Raw genomic sequence first — 20,024 nt, 5'->3', positions numbered from 1 at the left:
CATCATTGTTGGATAGGACAGATAGAAATGGAGAAAGGAGGAGAAGACAGAGGGGGGAGAGAAAGAAAGACATCTGCAGACCTATTTCACGGCTTGTGAAGCGACTCCCCTGCAGATGGGAAGTCGGGGCCTAGAACCGGGATCCTTATGCTGGTTCTTGCACTTTGTGCCACCTGCGCTTAATAACCAACTGCACTATAGCCAGACTCCTGCTGCTGAACATTCTTACAGGCCCAATTTTCCCTTTCAGGTTTCACCCTCTCCTCTCTCTTCCTTTCTCTTTTTCATTTCTCTTTTTTCTTTTCTTTTCCTTTCCTTTCCTTTTCTTTTTTTTCCTTTTCTTTTCTTTCCTTTTCTACTCCCTCCCTCCTTCCTTCCTTCCTTCCTTCCTTCCTTCCTTCCTTCCTTCCTTCCTTCTTTCCTTCTTTCCTTCCTTCCTTCCTTTGTTCCTTCCTTCTCACCCTCCCTCCCTTCCTTCCTTCCGTACTTCCTTTCTATAGAAGTTAGGAGATACAGAGAATGAGAAGCAAGAGGGAAAGAGGTGGAGACATAGGAGAAACATGACAGCACTGCCCCATCTCCTATAGTGCCCACCTGGTAGTTTCTCAAGTGTTCTTCTCTAGTGCTGCGTCTCTAAACCAGTGCCTCCTAAAATGCTTAATCTACCAGGAAAGTTATCTGCTGAGCTGTGATTATTTTATTTTATTTTTTAACTAAAGCATAAAATAAAAAAATAAAATAATTACTGGAAACATGAAATAAATACACAGAAATTTTAACTAGGTAAAAATTCTCAACATGCCAATATTGTGAATTTTTTTTTTACTCAAATTCACCAACTGAAAAACAAACAAATGAACAAAAACCACCAGCAATAAAAAGGCAATTCATACATGAAACTCTAGCTGAAAAGTAGGATTATACAAAATAACCAAGTGATTTCTTTTTATAGATTTGACAAATTACACCTTTAAGACAAGACACAAAAAACTAGTCACTCGAGCTATAAAAGTAGATTCATTCATAAAGCGCCTTACTAAGACTTAATAGTCTAATTGCTGTTTTTGCTTCTTCTGAAAATGGAATTCTTAATCAATTAATCTAATCCTTCATTAGTGAGGTAATTTCCATGAAAGAGACTTTGCCTGATTTTTTCCCCCATTTCTAATAATCGTGTCTCATCATCTTTCTGAGTATAAAATCTTCCAGTTTGTGCAGTTCCTTGAAGTGCTTTTATACTTACTAGATTCTGCAAAACTACCGGATCCAATAGTAATTTAATAAAACCAGATAGGCTTCCAAATATATTCTTAGACATTTTATTTTCTTAATAGTATCATATAAGACTTATTTTCACTGTATCCCACAATGGATCTTTTCCTCTCATGTCAGCTAGTGCTTAATCCTTTTTAAAATAATGCACACCCCACATTTTGATATTTCCTCTTCACAATTAAGTTATTGAATGTAAACATTTCCCTAAAGTTATAAATACTTGGTGAAAAAAATCTACTAGGTTTAGAACCCATATTTAGTAGCTTACGTATACCCCCCAATGTTGCAGCATTACTAGGGATAGTTTCTAGAGGATAGTTAGTTTTCTTTAATTAGAGTGTCATATAGCATTACAGTTCATTTATGTTATCACAATTTCCCTGCCTGCTTTCTGCTTCAAGTTTAAAATACTGTTTACTCTAATCCTGCCGATAAATTGCTCTGTCCTCTCCTACCTAACCTACTCACAATCCCACTTTAACTTTTCTTTCTCCAAAACCGAGAACTATTATTGCCTTCATAACTTTATTTTGTGTTGGATCCCTTATACTCTGTTGTTGAACAAAGTGTTGCTCCATTCTGTATTCTGTTTATGATGATGCTGGGGCTTTTTTTTTTTTTTTTTGTATCAGGCAACTTCCATAGAGAAAGACTTGACAACAACCACAAAAAGTGATCAGGAGAAAGGTACTGGCCATGAACTTGCATAGAGGAAGCATTTGGCCAGATGACTTAGAGACATTAATGGAGAAACTGAAGAGAAGAAACTGATGCTCATCCAAATCCTTCTTCCAGGTACATCTAAAAGTTCCTTCTGATTTAAGCCTTCCTATGCTCCAAAATACTGAAGCAGACTTCATGATGGCTGGCTTAACTTTACTTGTTTACTTATTATTTATTTATGTATTAAAATTTATTTATAAAAAGGAAACACTGACAAAACCATAGGATAAGAGGGGTACAACTCCACACAGTTCCCACCATAAGAACTCTGTATCCCATCCCTCCCCCAATAGTTTTCCTATTCTTCAACACTCTGGGAGTATGGACCCAAGGTCATTGTGGGATGCAGAAGGGGGAAGGTCTGGCTTCTGTAATTGCTTCCCCAGTGAATATGGTAGTTGACAGGTTGATTCATACTCCCAGCCTGCCTCTTACTTTCCTTAGTGGGGCGGGGTTCTGCAGAATCCAAGCTCCAGGACACATTCATTGGTGGGGTCGTCTGTCCAGGGAAGTCTGTTTGGCATCATGCTAGCATCTGGAACCTGGTGGCTGAAAAGAGAGTTAACATATAAAGCCAAATAAATTGTTGACTAATCATGAACCTAAAGGCTGGTGCAGTGCAACTGAAGAGCTGGGGGGTCTCCGTTTTGTAGACAGCTAGTAGGCATATTTTAGTTATATTCAAAGGGCATGTGGCTATAATAGTTGTTGTTTTTTTTTCCCCCAGTCCTGGAACCTCTAGAGTAGGGCTCACTTTCCTGTATGCTTCTCTCAATTCATACCAAATGATATCACATCTGCTGATCCCAACGTAATCAATGAAATGAATACCACCTCGGTATGCTTCATTTCAGACTGTGTCCAGAGACATCAGACATGGAATATCAACCCTTAAGGCTCAGTATTCAGATGAGACCTTTCCTTTCATAGGATTCTCTAATTTCATTCCAGGTGGTTCACTTCCTAACAAAGTCCCAAAATATAGATATAGGCCAGGTCCCATGACATAGGGCATAGGACATAGGACATGTATTCATGAATTAGGGCAAACATATATACCTGAAATCAAAAGTACACAATAGTCTGCAGTGAGTCAGTATAAAGTTCCTAATGAAATAGTGTCTACTGAGACTTAGACACTCCTCACCTGTTTCCTATTATACTTCCCTCACTCACTCCCAAGCTAACCTTATCAAAGAAAGGACTGCAAAAGCTGAATAAGGACAAGAGATTGGCATACTTTAATGATGACTCTTTAGTCACTCTCATGCCACCCCATCATCTGGGGTCCTAGTCAGGGAGTCCTGAGATTCCCAAACAGACATGATGGGCCTAGACCTTGAATAAATCCCTGTCTCCATTGTTACCAGTCACCTCTGTCAAAAACAACACAATAGACCCCTTTGTGGACCCCCATAGGACCTTTTCCTCAACTTGGATCAACAATGGTAGAGAATGTTCCATCCTCTGAAGGGAGGCTGGACAACATACTCTAAGCTACACCTGAGAAAGATGGGTCCTGATATTTGGGCAGCTTGGAACATTCCTACTCATGACCACAGAATGTGAACTCGGATCTATAGGGATGCAGAGGTCACATAGGCTCCTAAACTGAAGATGGGCCCCAGACCCAAATCAATGGGGTTTACAGTCAACAATATGTATACACCTTTCCCATATTTGGGAGCTACTCTCTTCCCTGATCCAGCTTTCTGGTCCTTTTTACAGCCATCACACCATCTTCCCTGACAATAACTTGGATCCATAGCATAACAGATTTCAGGCTCAGGGAAAAACAAAAAGACAAACCAAAAAACCCCACTTTATTTATTTTTAATATATTATTTATTTACCTATTCCAATGAGAGAGAGAAACAGAGACAGAAAGTAAAATACAGATAAAGAGAGCTCAGGACCAGAGCACTGCACAGTTCTGGTTTATGGTAGTGCTGGGGTTAAACCTGGGACCTAGGAGCCTCAGGCATCAAAGTCTTTTGCATAACCATTATATTGTTTCTCTAGTTTATCTTTAAAGTAGCTAGTTCTTTTGTATGCTGATTAAATGCTAAATAAGGGAAATAACATGCTAGTAATACAACCACAAACTCCTACAAGAGATGCCACATAGTGTAATTAAGTTCAATCAAATGAGAATAATATCTTAATGTTTCATGTTTTTAAGGGAAAAGGGCCAAGGCATAACTAGGAAACACCTGAGATGAGGAAAAAAAGGCTGATGATAAACACTTAGAAAGAGATGCATACATTTTGATGTCCATTACAAGCCTACAGATTTTATCTCAGTCCAAAGCCTAGCCTGGGTAAGGAGAAATACAACTGAATATACTGGTTGACACATTGCTTCTTTTTTTTTTTTAACTTAAAAAATTTATATTTATTTATTTCTTTTTTGTTGCCCTTGTTATTTTATTGTTGTAGTTATTATTGTTGTTATTGATGTCATTGCTGTTGGATAGGACAGAGAGAAATGGAGAGAGGAGGGGAAGACAGAGAGGAGGAGAGATAGATAGATACCTGCAGACATGCTTCATTGCTTGTGAAGTGACTCCCCTTCAGGTTGGCTGTCCTGCAGGTGGGGGTCCAGAGGCTGGAACTTGGATCCTTATGCTGGTCCTTGCGCTTTGCCCACCTGTGCTTAACCCACTATGCTACCATCCCACTACCCTGCTTTGTGGGTTTGTAGCAAATACATGCTACCACAGACCTTGTCTCTTTTCTTTTCTTTCTTTGTTGTCTTCATATTGTTTTTATCTCTTGCAGTCAGGAGCAAGGTCTCTGTTTTAGTCTCAAAAGTAACAGGGGCTTAGAACATATAGTCACTGAAAGATTTATCTAATTTATTCAATTAGTAAATAAATATGAAAAATAATAAATAAATAAAAATCCCTGAAATGAACTCTATAGGGAGGTCATGTAGGAAAAATACAAGAATGTGGTCAGAAAACAGAAATGAGTGTATAAACCAGCAGTGTTTAGAAGTAAATTAACTTCCCTGGGCTTTGTTTCTTTTTCTAAGAACTAAAGTTTTAGTCCAGTGTTTCTTTGATCCCTTTCAGTTCAAAAGTATTTGACCTTCTGAGTCCATAAATTATACTAATATCAGTGGCCATTAAAAATTAGTATGTTAGTTCATTAGTGGAATTTTGACAGTCATTCTCTCTTCCATTCCACCTTCTTTATCTCAGGTGGCTCTGACAGTCACAGCTGAAATTATTTACCACATAGAAACCCCAAAACAAAGCAGTAGCATATGCCTTCTACAAGTATTCACAAGCTATTTAACCAGCTTTAAGAATGGAAAATATGCTTTTCCTCAGAAAGGGACATTGGCAAAGATTAAGTAGACTTCTGTAGTGTTCAGGGGAAGAAAGTCATAATATTACATCATTATCAAAGCTAGACATTTTTCTCAAATGATGAGTAAGAAGAAGACCATCCTCTGTCCTTACTATACATGTGGAAATCTCTTGGACAACAATGGAAACTTTGCATGAAGAATTGAGCATAGAATGCTTCTTTTGCCTACTTATTTATTTGATTTATTAAATCTGCCTAGGCCTCTGGAGTCACGACCATAACTGTAAAAAACACTGGTGCACATAAATCTCAGTCTCTTTTCCAACCCCACAGTTGTGATTCTCCATAGCAATCAGACAAAAGCCTAGATTCAGCCCAGAGTATTAGTGAAAACTGTATTCTCATTTTGTAGTCCTAAACAGAATTACATTTAACACATATTCATCTCTGATCATCTTCCAGAATGCCTCAGGTTTTTGAATGGTTATTTTGTTTTTCTAATTCACTTTCTGTTTCTAAGGGTTGATTGTACTACAAAATGAAGCAGGGTTGATGGAAGTCTTTTTTCATCGGGACTAGAGTCTTAATGTGTTTTCCTTGAGCAGTATGACCTAAGCACTAAAGAGAAGTAAAAGAGAAACTGGCTTTACAATTTTCCTTTGTAGGATACACACAGATTATTCATACTGATATGGGTATACTATTAGATCTACTGTAGCAAGAGGTACTCTTTGCAATAAGAATTGCCTTTCTATTTATTCATATTCTTAAAGAAAGACTTGAAAATTTCAAGGGTCATTTAAAAGAAAGATCAGTTTCATAGACATGTCAAGAGGCCGACACTCAGAAGGACCCTGTTCTTGGTTTATGATCAGGTCATCTTTGTAGTCTTGATAGTTGGGATTATTATTTTTTTTTCTTCCAGGGTTATTGCTGAGCTCGGTACCAGCACTATGAATCCACTGCTCCTGGAGGATATTTTTCCCTTTTGTTGTCCTTGGCATTTATTGTTTTTATTGCTGTTGTTGTTGTTGTATAGGACAGAGCGAAATCGAGAGAGGAGGGGAAGATAGAGAGGGGGAGAGAAAGAGAGACACCTGCAGACCTGCTTCACCTACTGTGAAGAGACCACCCTGCAGGTGGGGAGCTGGGGGCTCGAACCAGGATCCTTAGCCGGCTTTTGCGCTTTGCTCCTTGGGCGCTTAACCCGCAGCGCTACCGCCCCTCCCCTTATAGTCGCAATTATTTTTAACAGGAGGCCTAACATTTTCACTTCTCACTTAGCTCTGTATGAAATGTAGCCAGTCCTACTTAATAGTCTGATCAAGTTATGTGATTCGAGTGGTGTCATCAATGCCAGTTTTATTTCTATGGTGCATAATTAAGTTAAAAGCAAACAAACACAAACCAGAGGTACCTGTCATTCACTGATCTGCAAGTACCAAGAGCTATCAGTAGACAAGTGCTTACTTTCCCTATCACCTTGAGAGCAAATAAGTCATTTTTCTCATTTCTAAGGACAAAAATCTGAGCCTCAGAAATTTTAAGTCCCAATTTGCACTTTATCCCAATTTGCACAAGCAATATACTTGGTTCCAGAATGCAGACTCTGAATTTACATTTGTAAAGTTCATGCTTTCTAAAGCCACACCCCTTTCTATATTTGCTTTTAAATTTATTTTGGAGCATGGATTCACAGAGGCTACCTGAGTGCAGGTAGAAATTGGAAGAATCTCAGGAAGAGTTGGGTGTAGTTTATTAATCAACTTTTAATTTTTCAACTTTTAAATTTCATGAGAGAAACCCTGTGTTATTTTGTCAATATGATAAGATTTTCGGCTCATTCACCTTTTTAAATCATGATTCTGCTTTCTTCCCAAACTGGACTCACTTCAAATTCAAATTACTTTTTTTTAATTTTATAAATTTTATTAGTAATTTAATAATGATTAAGAAGATTATAAGATAACAGGGGTATAGTTCCACACAGTTCCCTCCACACAGAGTTCTGTGTCCCCTCCACTGGAAGTTTCCCTATTCTTTATCCATCTGGAGTATGGACCAAAATTCTTTATGGGGTACAGAAGGTGGGAGATCTGGCTTCTGTAATTGCTTCTCCACTGGACAAGGGCATTGGCAGGTCAATCCATACCCCCAGCCTGTTTTTGTCTTTCCTTGGCAGGGTAGGGCTCTGGAGAGGTGGGATTCCAGGACACATTGGTGAAGTTGTCTGCCCAGAAAAGTCAGATTGGCATCATAGTAGCATTTGCAACCTGGTGGCTGAAAAGCATTAAAATGCAAAGCAGGTCAAATTATTTAATAAACAGAAACTGAGAGGTAAGAATAAGAGAAGACAAAATTAAGAGTCTTAGTGTGGGAAGAAGCTAGGAAATCTATTTTAGGTATCTTGTAAGGGGGGATGGCTTTAGTGATTGTTGCCTGAGCCTGCTAGCTAACACTCAAGTGGGTTGAAATAATTGTCTAGGAAGATGGTCTAAGAGTTGAGAATAGGACTAGAAAGCTGGACTAGAGCAGAGAGTAGCTCCCAAATTTGAGAAAATATATAAATACTGTTAACTGTAAACCCCATTGATCTGAGCTAGGGCCCATCTAAATTCAGATTTAGCACAAGAGCCTGTGTAACCTCTAAGTCCCTGTCAGTCTGAGTTTATAATCCATGGTCACAGCTGGGAACATTCTAGGCTGCACTCATTTAATGACCAGTCTTCCTTGAGTGGCAGAGTAGGTTGACCCAGTTTCCCTTCGGAGAGTGGGGCAGTCCCTACCATTGCTGCTCTACAGTGAGGGCAAGGCCCTGGAGAGGCCCACAAGAGGGATTATGATGATTTTCCTGATGGAAGTGACCGGTTCAAATTTTTAATGGGTGATAGAAAACATCCATGATGGGAAAGATAGCAAAATCATTATGCAAAAAGAATTTAAGGGGTGGGTGGTGGCTCACTTGGTTGAGCAAGCGCACTATAGTGAGCAAGGACCGGGTCCTGGTCCCCACCTGCAGGGGGAAAGCTTTGCGAGTGGTGAAGCAGTGCTGCAGGTGTCTCTCTGTCTCTCTCCTTCTCTGTCACCTCCTTCCCTCTTGATTTCTGTCTGGCTTTCTCTATCCAATAAATAAAGATTTAAAGTAATTCCAAAAAAAAATGTTTTTAAAAAGAATAATTTAATGCCTGAGGTTCAAAGTCCCAGTTTCAATCTGGGGCTCTGGTGGAGAAAAATAAATAAATAAAGATCAACTGACAATGTGTCATCTTCTTTATCAATGAGAACATAGCATAAATGTTTGTTTTTAAATATTTATTTTATTTATTTATTCCCTTTTGTTGCCCTTGTCGTTTTATTGTTGTAGTTAGCATAAATGTTTAATAAAGAAATCCTGACCCAAAAACAAGTAGCTATACAATTTATTTTATATTGGGAAGATTATGAGGAGGGTAATTATAAAAAGGTTCTTGTAATCTTCTGGTGAGGTTCATGGTCTTTTTGGGAAGATTTCATGTTCTAGTGAACAGAGAAATAACTGTTGCTAATATTTATAAATAATAATAAATATAGTTTTATATATGATTTTATTAAAATTATATGTTAGAATTGTGAAAATTTATAAGCTTAATTTTTTCCAATTATTTATCTTCAGCAAAAACATTTTAATATTTAGTAAATTCTTGTCATAATAGATACACCTTTTCTTTTTTCTTTATAATGTTTTATTGTCTTTTATTTATTTATTGGACAGAGACAGTCAGAAATAAACAGAGAAGGTGGTGACAGAGAGAGAGACAGACACCCAAAACACTGCTTCACCACTTGCAAAGCTTTCTCTTTGAAGGTGGGGACTAGGGGTTCAATCACAGTAACATGCACTCAACCAAGTGCACCACCACCTGGCCCCCCTTTCTTCCTTCCTTCCTTCCTTCCTTCCTTCCTTCCTTCCTTCCTTCCTTCCTTCCTTCCTTCCTTCCCTCCTTCCCTCCTTCCCTCCTTCCCTCCTTCCCTCCTTCCCTCCTTCCCTCCTTCCTTCCCTCCTTCCCTCCTTCCCTCCTTCCTTCCTTCCTTCCTTCCTTCCTTCCTTCCTTCCTTCCTTCCTTCCTTCCCTCCTTCCCTCCTTCTCTCCTTCCCTCCTTCCCTCCTTCCTTCCTTCCTTTTTTCTTTCTTTTAGATAGAGACTGAGAGTGGTGGTGGTGGTGGTAGATAGCATAATGATTATGCAAAAAGACTCTCATGCCTGAGGCTCTAAAGTCTCAGTTTTGATTCCTGCACTACCATAAGCCAGAGCTGAGCAGTGTTCTGGTTAAAAAAAAAATAACGGAGTCGGCCTATAGCGCAGGGGGTTAAGCGCAGATGGTGCCAAGCATAAGGACCAGCGTAAGGATCCTGGTTAGAACCCCCAGCTCCCCACCTGCAGGGGAGTCGATTCACAGGCAGCGAGGTAGGTCTGCAGGTGTCTATCTTTCTCTCCCCCTGTCTGTCTTCCCCTCCTCCATTTCTCTCTGTCCCATCCAACAACTATGACATCAGTAACAACTGCAACAATAATAACCAAAACAAGGGCAACAAAAGAGAATAAATAAATAAATAAATAAAAGAAGAAAAGGAAGTTATGAGGTATTTGTGAGTAGAGGATAGGGTGAAGTGTGTGGTAACTGGTGTTAATCTGTCAAGGAATGAGTGATATATTCCCAACTTTACAGCCATATGAAGACAAGTTGTTTTACATCTGTTTCCCTTTCTCCTCTATAGAATGATCAATAATATACCTAATCAGCAACCTCCTACTGTTACATTGAGGATTATATGACTAATTAAAATTACAAGACTGATGAATTCCTGCAAAAAAATTACTAATGATAAATATTGATTTTTTTAAAAATCAATAAATGTTGGAAGCTCTCTCTGTTCTACTACTCAGTGTAGTTCTGTGGTGCTCATCAGCTAGCAAAATGAGCTTGGTAGATGTATCCTTTGTTAAAGAAATATAATGGGAGCCAGATGATGGTGCTTGTGGTTAAGTGCACACATTAGAGTACACAAGGACCCACGTTCAAGCCCCAGGTCCCCACCTGTAGGGGGGAAGCTTCATGAGTGGTAAAGCAAGGCTGCAGGTATCTCTCTTTCTTGCTTCCTATCTCTTCCTCCCCTCTCAATTTCTCTCTGTCTCTATCCAATAATTAATAAATAAATATTTTTTTAGAAAAGAAATACAATGTAAAAAAATTATCTTTTTTTTTTTTTTGCCTCCAGTCATTGGTGCTCAGTGCTGTCACTATGAATCCACTGCTTCTGGTGGTCAATTTTTTTTCCCCGTTCCATTTTATTGGGATAGGATGGAAATTGAGAGGGGAGCAGGAAACAGAGAGGGAGAGAGAAAGATACTTTCAGACCTGCTTCACTTCTTGTGAAGCGTCCTCACTGTAGGTTGGGATCAGGAGCTCAAACCCGGGTCCTTGCTCATGGTGCTATGTGCACTTAACTGGGTGCAACACTGCCTGGCTGGCCCCCAAGGTCCTCTTTTCTCTAAGTCATAAATAATGTTGCATTATGCACACTTGTATACTTAAGTATGCACCTATGATAATGTTCTGGCTATGCTTAGCGACTTAAGTGGCAATTTCACTATAAGAATTATCAGTTGTCATTATTGGTTTCAGTTGTCACTTGAGGGTCCTTCCCTATACTCTTCCCTTCCTCGACTTCATAGCGACATTTCCCGCCAGACCTATCTTCTTTCTCTCAAATCCACAAACACACATTGCTTGAATGCATTTCATGACAAGTTTAGGACTATGCCCTTTGAGGGCTAAAAAAATCAGGCAAACACAGTCCAAGGGTCACAGTAATAAAGAGAATGCTGATTTGCTCATGGAAGCCATTCAAAGGGTTCCAGAACCTACCCACAAAGGCTGTCACATTGTTATACCACATTAAACACTGGCCTGCATAATACTGATGTGTTTTGTAACTTCAGAAATAACAAAAAACCTCAACTGCTTCCAGGCTTTTAATTTCATTTTGCAACTATTGTTAACTTGACTCTTCAATGCAAAATTAAATGCGAACCCTCAATCCACTAACCCTCCCCCTCTACCTAACTCCTCCTCTAATACCCACTTAAAAAATAGTGGGTGTTTCCTTTTTATAAATAAATAAAAATAAAAAAAATAGCCTAGTATCCTCTTAGCCTCATTTCTGAGTGGAGAACTCATTCTTCTCCTGAGAAGATTCTCTGAGTGTGGTATGGTTGTTGCCAGTCCTTCAAGAAGACCCAGCCATGTCTAGGGCAATTGTCATTTTTATGTATTTATGTTGTTAATTTTTATGAATGCCTTAAGTTCCCCCTGCATATATCCCTGCCTCCAAATATACCTGAGGATATAATCTTCAGAAAAATCTCTGCCAGGGATAATCTCAGTAATGTTTTTTCTCAAAGGTTCACTCTCCTTGCCCCAAGGGAAAATTAAAAGGAAAATAGTGTTAAAAGAAAAAAAGAAAAGTGATGAATTTGGTTCACAAGTACAAACTGACCTGAAGATAAAATTGATCTGCCAGCCAGAAATACAATTCCTTAAAATTTACCTATTTAAATTGACTTTTCTTCTGCATTCTTCCTTTTTCTAGTACAGGGTACTTACACTGTTCCCTGATTACTTAATTTTTTTCCCACCAAGGTTATCACTAAGGCTAGGTGCCTGCACAGCAAATCCAATGCTTTTTCCTTATTTTCCCCCTTTATTTGGTAGGACAGAAAGAAATTGAGAAGAGAGAGGAGAGGAGAGAGGGAGAGAGACAGAAAGACATCTGCAGTATTTGCTTCACCTTTTGTTAAGCTGCCTCCCTGCAGGTGGGGAGCCCAGGCTTGAATCCTGGTATATGAGTGTTTAAGCATGCACTCAACCAGGGGTGTCACTGCAGGTCTCCTTATCTAGGATATTTTAGAGCTTCTAAGTCACTTAATAAGCTTTTCTAAGTAGCCTTCAGTCTCTGTGACCCAGAGGTTTCGAGCTTTCTGGACTCACTTTCTACTAACGTTACTTAGGTTAGATTTCTTGATTAGGTGACTGACTGATTATTTAGCAAATCAAAACTATGCTAACTCGTGAAGAACTATCAACAAAATAAGTTAACTCTCAGAAGGGCGTTTGCAATTTTCCTCAGGATTCACAGAGATAAAGTATTATATTATAAATTATTGAGAAAACTGAAGGAAAGAGAATTTTATATAAAAGACAAAAATACAGCACAATGAATGGACTCTTGAGAGGCAATATGGTAAACATAGTGATGAGAGATGGAATATGGATGCTAGATATTTGGGAGATATGGAGCAGAAAGGCTATATAGATAACAGTTAAATGCTACATTTATAATTTTATATTTCTGCAAAAGAAAATAAAAGTTACTTTTTATAATATCTACTCCTTATAATTCCTATACTCTGGCTGCGTAAATTGTGGTGTATGTACACAATGGAATACTACTCAGCTATTAAAAATGATGAATTTACTTTCATTACCCCATCTTGAATGGAACTTGAATAAATCATATTAAGTGAGATGAGTCAGAAACAAAATGATGAATATGGGATGATCTCACTCATAGACAGAAATTGAAAAACAAGATCAGAAAGGAAAACACTAAGCAGAACTTGGGCTGGAGTTGGTGTATTGCACCAAAGTAAATGACTTTGTGGTGGCAGGGGGAAGGTTCAGGTTCTGAGACATGATGTTAGAGGAAGACCTAGTAGTAGGGGGTTGAATTGTTATGTGGGAAATACCATACATGTACAAACTCTTGTATTTTACTGTCTGCTGTAAACTATTAATCCCTCAATAAAGAAATAAATTTTTAAAAAAGAGTTCCTATACTCTTATCTGGACATGCAGTTATGGCAGAATCTTGAAAGATTAACTACTTATATTCCTGTACTAAAGGTTATAATGAAATAAAGAGGAGAGGAAAAGCCATATGCTTTAACAGCAGGTAGATTACAATAGAATTCTCAGTTTTTTACTAAGCTATGACTTTATATAGCCTACTTTGTTTCTCCTAATCTATTTCTTTATCTACAAAGTTTGATTTTCCTACTTATAAAATTGTCAAGATATTATATGTGAAATGTTAAGTACAATGTAGTTTATAGCAAGTAATCGCTAATACTGCTATCATTATCACTATTGTGATTCCAAGAATAAACTTTGTGTTATTCTTTAGTGGCAGTTGAAGGTTTCCAGAAAAACCCTGAGCCACTCAAAAATTCTAATTTGTCTTTTATTTAATTGTTCTTAATTTATTTATAAAATAAAATTATCAGCAAGGCCATAGGATAAGAGAGGTACAATTCCACACAATGTCTACCACCAGAGTTCCAAATCCCATCCCATCCCTTAAAAACTTTCCTATTCTTTATCTCTCTGGGCGTATGGACCCAGGGTCATTATGGGGTACAGAAGGTGGAAGGTCTGGCTTCTGTAATTGCTTCCCTGCTGAAGATGGGCATTGGCAGGTCGATACACACTCCTAGCTTGTCCCTATTTTTCCCTAGTAGGGTAGGGTTCTGGAGAGATGATGTGGGTCCAGGGTACATTGGTGAGGTCCTCTGTCCAGGGAAGTCACGTTGGCATCATGGTAACATCTGCAACTTGGTGGCTAAAAAGCATTAAGATATCAAGCAGAACAAACTGCTTAATAATCTTGAATCTAAAGGCAAGAATATAGCAGATTCTTCTTCTAGCGTTTGCCCTTCTTCCGTAGCCAGTCAACAGCGTCAGGTTGAGCCTGATGTAAAGTTTCGAGACCTCCTTTGAATCTGGAGAGGTGGCAGTCATTCACTATGTGGGTCATAGTCTGTCTGTAGCCGCAGGGGCAGTTCGGGTCGTCTCTGGCTCCCCAGCAATGGAACATGGCGGCGCACCGGCCATGGCCTGTTCGATAGCGATTGAGGAGGGCCCAATCATAACGTGCTAGGTCAAAGCCGGGTTGACGCTTGCAGGGGTCTGTGATGAGGTGTTTGTTCTTGACCTCAGCTGACTGCCAACTCTGTTTCCAAGAGTCTGGAACAGAGAAGTTCAGTGTAGGCGTAGGGGACCAGATTGGGTGACGAGACGTCAAGCATTGGACAGGGTGGGCGAAGATATCCGCGTATATTGGCAGGTCCGGTCGAGCGTAGACGTGGGAAATGAACTTAGATGATGCCGCATCCCGATGAATATCTGGCGGGGCGATGTTGCTGAGAACTGGCAGCCATGGAACCGGGGTGGAACGGATGGTTCCAGAAATTATCCTCATGGAGGAATATAATTTGGAATCGACCAAGTGGACATGGGGGCTACGGAACCATACTGGGGCACAGTATTCTGCAGTGGAATAGCATAATGCCAGAGATGATGATCGTAGTGTGGAAGCGCTCGCGCCCCATGAGGAGCTGGCCAGTCTTGCACTGATGTTATTCCTCACGCCCACCTTTGCTGCAGTTTTTATGAGATGTTCATGAAATGACAGGGTGCGATCGAGAGTAACGCCAAGATAGACTGGCTGGGCTTCATGCCGGATTCTCGTATCATCTAGTTGCACATTAAGCTCACGCGAGGCCGAGGCATGGTGTAGATGGAAAACAGATGATACCGTTTTTGCAGTGCTAGGGATTAGTCACTATTTTTTACAGTAATCAGATATCAGAGACATGTCTTTCATGAGTGTTTCCTCGAGGATGTCGAACTTGGATGCCTGAGTTGCACAGTAGATGTCATCAGCGTAGATGAACTTCCTTGAAGAAGTTTCTGGGAGGTCATTGATGTAAATATTAAGTAGTGTAGGAGCCAGAACAGAGCCCTGGGGGAGGCCACTTGAGACAAGTCTCCATCTGCTAGACTTGTCACCCAGATGCACCCGGAATCTTCTGTTTTGGAGAAGAAACGATATAGTGTTGGCCACCCATGGAGGCAGGCATCTTGAGATCTTGACTAGGAGACCACGGTGCCAAACCGTGTCATAGGCTGCTGTGAGATAAACAAAGACAGCACCCGTCTTTAAATTCTTCTGGAATCCATTTTCAATGTAAGTTGAAAGGGCCAGGGCTTGTTCGCAGGTAGATCTTCCTGGGCGGAAACCAGCTTGGGCGGGTGATAGGAATTTCTCTGTAAGATGAGATTTGGGTTCTCCATTTTAGAAAAACCTAGGAGGTCTATTTTAGGTATATTGCAAGGGGCTCATCACTTTACTCTTTTTTTCCTGAGTACTGCAGCTAATATGCAGTTGGACCAAAGGTATTATCTGGGGAGATGGTGTCAGAGTTGGAAATAGGACTAGAAATCTGAATCAGGGCAGAGAGTAGCTCCCAAATATGGGAAGAGTATATAAGTATCATTTTATTTATTTATTTATTTTTTAGGTCTTTCTACTTGCTTGCTGTTTTGGTCACTGCTAACTATTGTACACTCTTTCTTTAAGGTGTATATTTTCCCCTAACTTATGGGTACATGTGCACATGTGTTCTGTCTCATGGGCCCTGATCTATATCTAGGTTCTGTGGCTTTGTTAGGAGGTACAGTGCCCGATATGGAATTGAGGAGTCCTATGAGCTAAGAACGTTCTCACCAGAGTGCTGGACCTGAAGGGTTGACATTCCACGCCTTGTTTCTCTGGAAACAATTCAAAGTGAACAATTTTGAGGTGGTACTGGTTGTATTGATTTGATTGAACCTAATTTGTCTTTTGAAATCATCAAAGCATGATCAAATCACAATTTCCAATTGTTTTATGCCATTTTAAACTTTATCTTTGTAAACATTGCCAGGGTGCATTGAGCTTAGGAGGTGTTCAGTACATCATTGCTAAACTGCTAATTCAACAATTGGAAATGTCTGCACTGGGTAAAAGATAGCTGTTGATTTAGTCAGATCATTCCCAGTCTCAAACCAATATGGTATTCTTAAAAGTCAGAGGAAAAAGTTATGGGGGGACATCAGGTTTTTATTTTCAGTGGAGAAATACATTTGCATGCGTGTGTACATATAAAACTAAAATGTTCTGGCATAAAGCAAATATCCAAGGGGCAAACTATGAGGAGGTTATTTATTTATTACAAGTTATGGATGAGTTCTCAGGGCTCCCTCATAGCTCAGCCATGTGTGAGAGCCATGAAACAAAGGACCTTAACGAACATGTGGAAATAGCAGAACTTGTCTTGGTCAACCCATAAGATAGACATCCAATCCGTAAATAGCCCTGTTGGGGGCAAGTAGGTGATTTCTGAGAAATCTCTATCTTCTGTTATTAGAGAGTACTGTGATCCTGACCCTCATATTTGAATATTAAATTAGTGAAGACAGAATCTACACAATACCAATGGTATTAGTCATGTCTGCTGGGGCATCCAATACCAGATGTCACTTTTCTGATCTTTCAGGCCTAGCCTTCACTGTTTTTGGCACATCAGAGAGAGCATCTGAGTACAATTTAAGTTGTAACAATGCAATCAGCATGCCTTTTTCTTTCTTTCTCTCTCTCTCTCTCTCTCTCTCTCTCTCTCTCTTTTGTCTTCCTCTCCTGCTATTTTGGGAGCTGAAGCTATGAAGTTCTTCTATTAATCTGCAACGTTAGAGATGATTTTTCAAACCGCCCTTCCCCCATTTCTTTGGAGAAAATGAGAGAACTAGCTCTCTGCTGCCTTGCAAACATTCATTTGTAAGATTTACGGCAACCTTGCAAATAACCATACTCCAATGGAAAGTAATAATTTATGCTGGGTGAATAGAAAAGAGTTCTGATCCCACTCATTTTCCCACCTGCACTCCTCCTGGGAGGCAGACACCAATCAAAAAAATGGATGTGTACTGATGAACCGTTTGCACTTATTTTCAAGGTTGACTTAAAGTGTGATAGTTGGGAATTCACCCATCTGCTATACCTCTTAAACTAAGTCTAAACTGCAGGTAGGAAATGGGAATAAATCCAGGTTTACTTCATACTTCTCAATCATTAAACACCAAGGCTAGAAGGAACGTTTTCAAGCTCAGGAAACATCAAAGTTTGGTCTGAGATCTACACAACAAGAAAGATCCTTACACATTACTTTTGTATAATCAGTTGCAATGCAAATACTATTTTATGGTGGGGGAGCATATGAGATACTATTTAGAATGACACTGACTTTTAAAAAAACATTTACTTATTCACGAGATAAAGAAAAGAGAAAGAGAGAGAGAAAGACAGAGGCAGAAAGAGAGAGAGAAGCTGGGCCTCAAACTCAGAATGCCATGCCTTAGGGTTCAGCATCTTATCCATTGTGCTTCCTCCTAGTTTTCAAAAAAAAAAAAAAAGACATTTCTTATATTAGACTTTTGAGTTTCCTGAGAACAGGCATCATGTTAAAGAGCAAGTATGTGCATATGTTCACTTAACCCTGTACTAAATATAAAGTATGATTAAAAAGAAACTTTTTGTTGAGCTATATAACTTATAAAGTGCTAAGACTATATAAGATGTTGTCATTTATATAACCCTGGTTTTCAAAAGTCACATCTACTTCCCAGTTCCAGGTTACACAGCATAGTGCCTTGAGACAGTAACATCAGAATGTTGGTACTACTCCATGGAGAGCTGAACACTGAATGTCTGTAGAACAAACTATAATGTCATAGAGCCCTTCTGACAAGAACTCTGGCATTTTAGAGACTCATCTAATCTTTGATAAGTCAACAAAGAGGTATCAGGGAGAATGAATAGTCTCACTGGGTAGAAGTCAAAGGACAAAGGAATACAACGAGGCAAAGCAGAGCAAGCTACAGAGTGAAGCTATTGTTATTGTTCCTCATTGTCCTACCTCCTCAAATGGTTTCAGTGAAGTTACTATAAGAGATAGAAAGATGTGAGCTATCTTCACTGATACCAAGAAATTAAAAATAAGCCCGAGATTCTTACTGATGAACTCTGGATATCTAGAACAACTAAACTTAGGTCAAAATTTCAGATGATGGATAAGTTAAAAACAAACAAACAACAACAAAAAAATCCTTAGATTGAAAGCAGCTAAGGAAGCAAGATAACCAAAGGACAATGAGAAACCTGAAAAATTCACTAGTTCTATAGACAAGCCTATTAGTTTTGAGTATGAAGAAGCTGCAAATCCAGAGACTATTCTGCCATGTAACCATCTTTCAGACTTGCCGTTTTGATGACTTAGCAGTTTGGTCGACTTACGGTTTTGAAGTCTTGCAAGCTAGAAAGACTGTGGTCTGCAAACCTAAGAGTTTCACATTCTAGAGACTTATGTTCATAAGGTCTCATGATAGGACATATATGACATTTATTTATTTTTTTCTTTTTCTTTCTGTTATCTTGATAGGACAAAGAAATGGAGAGGGGAGGTGTGATAGAAAGGGAGAGAGACAGAAATAGTTACAGACCTGTTTCTCCACTCATGAAGTGCTCCCCCCCCCCCCCGCTGCAGGTAGGGGGCAGGAGGTCGAACCAGGGTCTCTGTGGGTGCTACTATGTGCATCTAACCGGGTGCACTACCTCCCAGTCCCCCAGCCTTGAAATTTCTATCTCCAGGCCTATTAATCTAAATATCTTGCAGTCTGGAGGTCAAGCAGATTCATACACATGTTCTCTCTCTCTAGATATAAATATGTATGTAGGGGGCCAGGCAGTCGCACAGTAGGTTAAGGGCACATGGCACAAAGCTAAAAGACCGACATAAAGATCCTGGTTTGAGCCTCCGGCTCCCCACCTGCAGGGTTTATCTTTCTATCCCCTTCTCCGTCTTCCCCTCCTCTCTCGCTTTCTCTCTGTCCTATTCAATAACAACAACAACAATAATAGCAACAAAAATAAACAACAAGGACAACAAAAGGGGAAAAATAGCCTCCAGGAGCAATGGGTTTGTCGTGCAGTCACTGAGCCCCAGCAATAACCCTGGAGACAAAAATAAATAAATAAATAAATATGTATGTAGATAGATGTATGTGTTTGTGTGTGTGTGTGTGTGTGTGTGTGTTATTTCCAGGTCTTCACTTTTTTCAGGCTTTCACTTTTTTTTTTTTTTTTTTTTTTGCCTCTAGGGTTATCACTGGGGCTCGGTGCCTGCACTACGAATCCACTGCTCCTGGAGGCCCTTCCCTTTTTTCCATTATTTGTTGCCCTTGTTGTTGTCATTATTATTACTGTTGTAATTGCTGTTGTTGTTGGACAGGGCAGAGAGAAATAGAGAGAGCTGGGGCGGGGGCGGAGGGGAGAGATAGACACCTGCAGACCTGCTTCATCACTGCAGGTAGGGAGCTAGTGGCTCCAACCAGGATCCTTAGGCTGGTCCCTTAGCTTCATGCCATGTGCACTTAACCCACTGCACTACCGTCTCCCCCCCCCCCCCCACCGCAAGGCAGTCTTTTTTAGATAGAAAAAGTGACACTGAGAGGCAGAGAGGAACCAAAGCACTAATCACCCAACAATATGCTAAGGATGGGCCTATGTCACACATGTGAAAAAGCTGAGCACTGCTGAAGGTCAGGCAGTCTGTAGTCCCAGCGCACTGTCTAAAATCACCTCCAGTTAGATCTTAATCTAACTGAATATTCAGTCTAAACCTAACCTAAATCAACATCTGATATCAGCAATAGTCATCCCAGAAGCTTATATATGAAACTAGAAAAGAAACATTTTGCCTGACTTGACATTGGAGACATTAAAGCCATAACTAG

This window comes from Erinaceus europaeus, chromosome 4 (assembly GCF_950295315.1).
Source record: "Erinaceus europaeus chromosome 4, mEriEur2.1, whole genome shotgun sequence".
In the NCBI taxonomy this organism is placed as follows: domain Eukaryota; kingdom Metazoa; phylum Chordata; class Mammalia; order Eulipotyphla; family Erinaceidae; genus Erinaceus; species Erinaceus europaeus.
The sequence above is the reverse complement of the archived record's forward strand: the minus strand, read 5'-3'. Positions refer to the sequence as shown.